Raw genomic sequence first — 5,091 nt, forward strand, 5'->3', positions numbered from 1 at the left:
TATAACAATTAAAACAATAAAATTTGGTGAGTAAATTAATTAACCAAAGTACTAGTACAGTAGTACTAATCGGTTGCTATGAAAAGTTAACATGTACGTAGGTAGTAGGGGGCAGCTTCCAATCTCTCATAATATATATATCGGTTCGCTACGTTACCAACAGCATATCCGCCAACTCTTATTTATAATTGTGCTTTATAGAAGTGTCTTTGTGAATTAAATTAATATTTTAATACTTAAAGAAATAAATTAATAATTATTTATTTTTTAAATTGGTCATTAAAAATTATTTTTAATCAAATTTATCCTTTAAAAATTTTAAGTTAATCATGTTTGTCTTTCTATCACTTTTACTACTAACAGAGCCAAAATTTATTGATGTGGTTAATGTTAAGTAACATCACAACATACACCTAATAATCTTAATTGAATATTAACATGATTGATTTAGAAAATTAGATCAAATCAATCTCAAATTGAAGGATTTCAATACTTCGATTTTTTCTTTCAATTAGGTTTTAATTTAATCTAATTTCATAAATTTATTATATTAATAGTCAATTAAAACTCTTAAAAGTGTATTATAATATTACTTAACGTGTCATATTAACAAATTTTGACACCACCACGCATCTTTCTTCTTTTCTCTCTCTTTCTTTCTGTGAGTCTTCATTCTTTTTCTTTTTATTTTTTTTTAAACTTTCATTTTAAATATATTTGTTATTATTTATATAAGCTTACCATATTTCACTTTCACTTCTACCTTCAGTCTTATTAACATTGAAATGCATGCATGTATTGCTTTTATTATTGTTGTTGAATCATATTTATTTTCAAAACATTTAAGAAGAATTTGTAATTGATGAGAAATAATAGGAGTCGTTTATGGTATTTCAGATGAATTAATCATAACAATAATAATTTAGTCCTTTAAAATATTTAGTTTAATCTTTTTTCATATTACAAAATTAATTTTTTGCTCCTCCCAAAATTTAGTCTAATTCCGCCACATACATATTCTAGTTATCAATATCTTAATTTTTTTTTTCAAGTTATACCATATCTTCGTATGGTGAGTATTTTAGTTTTCTTAAATGTTTGATAGCTAAATTTACCTTCAATAATATATGTATTATATAGTCTTTAGTTTGAGCAGAAAATTACTTAAAGAGTGATAATAGCACACAATATCTATTCCAATCCTTCTAATATTTCAAGAAAGAATAACACCACAGAGATTAATCAGTCTCATAAAAATAAAATCCAAGAGTCGAGTTGAATATTTTTTTTATCAAAGACCTCGTTGTATTTTGAAGTAATTATCAGGAATCGTTTAGAATTTTTTTTCTTCTTATTATTATTATTAGGTAGAAATTCACATGCAGTTGTTTTATGTAAAGTAAATAGTCGAAAATTGATAAATAAAAATCTAGTTAAATCTGTCAAATTATTTAACAATTCTTTCCTATTAACTTCATATAAAAACAACTGAATTTCCGTCTAATTACTACCATCATTATTACTATATTTTCTCCCCGGTTAGAAAGCAATAATATTGGCAAAAACAACTGCGAGATCCCTGGCACTCTGCCCATACAACTGCCCATGGTTCAGAAATCCCATGGTTCTTCACACAAAGGTCCCGGCAAATTTCACCTCCGCAGTTATCCGTGTCCCAAAACTTACGCCCACATTCAAAGACTTTTTCACCCACACCCACTTCGCTTCTCATCACTAACACATACAACACCGCAAACACAGTACAATTCATCAATTAGTCTTATAAATAACACATTTTCATGTAAATGTTACCATTTTTTTTTTAATAAAGCTAAGACAAGAACATATTAACATGCATGAGATATGAATCAAGATATTAGATATGTGAACAAACCTGAAACCAAAAGGAAAAGTGAAAAAAGGTTTGCCATGCTTAATTTTGCCATTTAGTCTACTAATTTCAATATCTTTTATGTAGATGCGTGCAGGGTGTATATATATATATATATATATAAGCGAAGATTCGTAGTATCATCATAAAGTAATATGTTTATACCTTATGACAAAATATTTTTACAAATTAATGAGAAATAGACATATAAAATATTAATCTTTTATTGGTAAAGTTTTATATCTTAAGTATTGATTAAAATATTCAAACACAAATACGATAAATTAAAAAGATAGATTAATATAAAATATTTTAGTTAGAACTTATGATTACTGTATAAATAACTTTATTAATATTTGAAAATAAATATTTTATTTAATCTCTTTAGAAGTGACACATGATATATCTAATAATAGTTTAAAGAATTCAATGAAATATGAATCTTGATTTTTGGATTTTTTTAAATAAATATTTTAATTATGAATATACGTTAATTTGAGGGTATTTACGAATTTTTATTAAGTGATTTATCTTATTCATGGTTTTACCTGATTGGGTGGACTTGGGTGTCTTGTCCAACCATCAAAAGAAATCCATGGTGGGTGAAATAGTTTGACGAGGTATTTCAGGTTCGGACGGCTGACCAGCAGACGATGCAGTAGATTGCAGAGCAGTTTCGCCTATGGTGTACTTTTCTCTGCCCCACCAGTGACTACTTCGGTTTGGGTGCCTCAGATGTTCTCGGGTGCCAACTCCTCCTATGGACCAAATTTCTGGCTGGGGGTCTTAGTATACTACACCTCCTTCCGTTTACTACGACCAACTGATGACTACTTCACATTGGTTACCTCCCCCACCTCAGTATCCACCACCGCCACCACACTTCCAGATACAACCGACTGATCTACAGCCTCCTCTGCCACTGTTACATGCAGTGACCCTTCTACCACCACTGGCTCCTCAGGACTCGCGAGGCTGCAGACCACCTCGCCAAACCCAGTCTCTCCCCCTGTGGCACTGGACATCACCTTCATTATCCTAGGGACCAGCATCCATAATCGACAGTACATGTTGTTAGATTAGTTAGTAATTTATCCTGTATTACTCCAAAGTACAATATTTTGTACCAAAATTTTACATTATAATGATGATGTACTCTTTTATTTTTGTCTTTGTTTTATGTATCTTGTTTTTTAGTTACTATCCATGCCTTAATTAAGGTTATGTATGCAAATTATCGTAATAGAACATAAAACATAGGCAGTTTGATTGCTAAATAAAACAAAATAACAACGATACATAATGTAACCTCAAATGAATAGTACGCTACTAGTACATATGAAATGCAACACAAATTATGCAATTGCTAAATATCCTCTGTGGGTTATTACTGTTACTATCCTGTGCAATTGTAATTAGCAACACTCCACTATATTTGTCATACAAGTGCGTGCTATCTACATAAACGAATAACTTACAATGCTTGAAAGCTTCAATGCATAAAGGGTATGACCAGAACACCTTGTCGAACTGACCACAATCGCTCACCATCAAGTGGCCATGATAATACGTCACCGCACTGATGTCACATACCGTTCCAGGGAGACAAGTCTGCAATGCTTAGAGCAACCCTGGTACCTTGTTGTATGACTCCTCCCAATCATCGTATATTTGTGCAAGTGCCTTTTGTTTTCCACCCAAATTTTTCTGTACGACAGCTTAAAGTGATAGCTCTGTCTCACTGTACTCTATAGAACAGGAATAATCATTGATGGACTAGACTGTATGAGTGGCAGGATGATTCTGCATATGAGGTTGCTGTCCAACTGTTGGTGATCTTGTGACATGGTAGGGGCCAGACACTTGTGTGGTCCACCAAATTTACACACCTTCCTAACCATTTGAAATATAGTCAAATTAAAATCTAACCAAAATAAGAACGACGAAGAAGACAACGAATTAAAATACAATAACACTCACCAATATCCCATATTCTGTCAGAGGACGACATAGAGACTTCAAGAACAACTTTCCATAAATTGCCGGCAACGTACGTGGTATGTTAACCGATCCGACTCGACTACTCGATACTCGACACTTCTCCGAATGCAGTAATTCTTCAGGCCTTGCAACACTACCTCTCTGCTCCTGAATCTGTGACCAACACAAAACTCCACACCATTGTCGGTGTTCTAATCATCGGTTCCCATATTCAAATACGAAATTTCCTCGTGGATCGCATCCAAATTCAATGTATAGTAGTGACTAGGTACAGATGATAACTCTGGAATTTGATGCGGAGCAAGCAAAAATCGAATTGATCCACCAATAGGAGTCTTAGGTATAAACTCATTGTCGTTGTCATCGTCAGAAGAACCACTTTTGTGGCCATCAACAATATACTCTTCATCGGATTTCTCATCCTCAACATCCATGTCTTGCATTAAACTAGCACAGTGCAACGATCATAATGCGAGTGGAAGGTCATCCGATACAAAGTTCAAACCACTAGCACTACCACCATCAACATCGCGAACCTTCACAAAAAAATTTCATCACTTATTTAATCATAATTTTTTTAAAAATTATTCTTTTATTATTTATTTATTTTTTTGTTTTAATACTATCATTTCATCCACTATTGCCAATCAACTACTACCATCCTTGGCCAATAATATCCCACCAGCCACCCGTTACTAGTTTTTTATCCTAATTTTTTTTACTTTCAAATGTTTTTTAGTTATGTATGTTATGAATGTTTTATTATTTTTTGTTCTTTAAATATTTTTTAATAATTATTTATTGACTATTATAATAAAAAATTGTAACACAGTTCAAAATTATAAGATCATAATGATCAATCATTCAATCCATCATCCATACATATGCTTTTTGCTTAATTTTAAAACTAAAGTCAGTTTTTATTAAGATTGAAAATTCTTGCAATTAGAAATTAACCCACAAATTAATTTATTGTCTAAAATTACTAAATCAAATTAGCCTATCATCAAAATATATATTGGCCTAATTTTAAAGTTAAAATTTAATTTGTTTTCTAAATAAAGACAAATCTCTTATAGAGAGAGAACTCTCAAAGTGAAACTTAATCTAAAATGGAGAGAATTAACAAAAGACATAGAAAATCTAACCTATTATAAAATTTATAATGCACTATTATAATTGTGAAAATAATTAACATG

The 5,091-nt window shown here is 31.2% G+C and overlaps 2 long non-coding RNA genes across 2 annotated transcripts; both read right to left on the reverse strand.

Annotated features, from left to right (window-relative positions):
• On the reverse strand, positions 1,309–2,035 carry LOC107617388. Its single transcript, XR_001614937.2, has 2 exons — positions 1,895–2,035; positions 1,309–1,734 (listed from the first exon to the last, which is right to left on the reverse strand). It is a non-coding gene; the product is annotated as an uncharacterized LOC107617388 (long non-coding RNA).
• On the reverse strand, positions 3,142–4,581 carry LOC110266526. Its single transcript, XR_002353937.1, has 2 exons — positions 3,872–4,581; positions 3,142–3,784 (listed from the first exon to the last, which is right to left on the reverse strand). It is a non-coding gene; the product is annotated as an uncharacterized LOC110266526 (long non-coding RNA).

This window comes from Arachis ipaensis, chromosome B09, assembly GCF_000816755.2.
Source record: "Arachis ipaensis cultivar K30076 chromosome B09, Araip1.1, whole genome shotgun sequence".
Taxonomy (NCBI): Eukaryota; Viridiplantae; Streptophyta; class Magnoliopsida; order Fabales; family Fabaceae; genus Arachis; species Arachis ipaensis.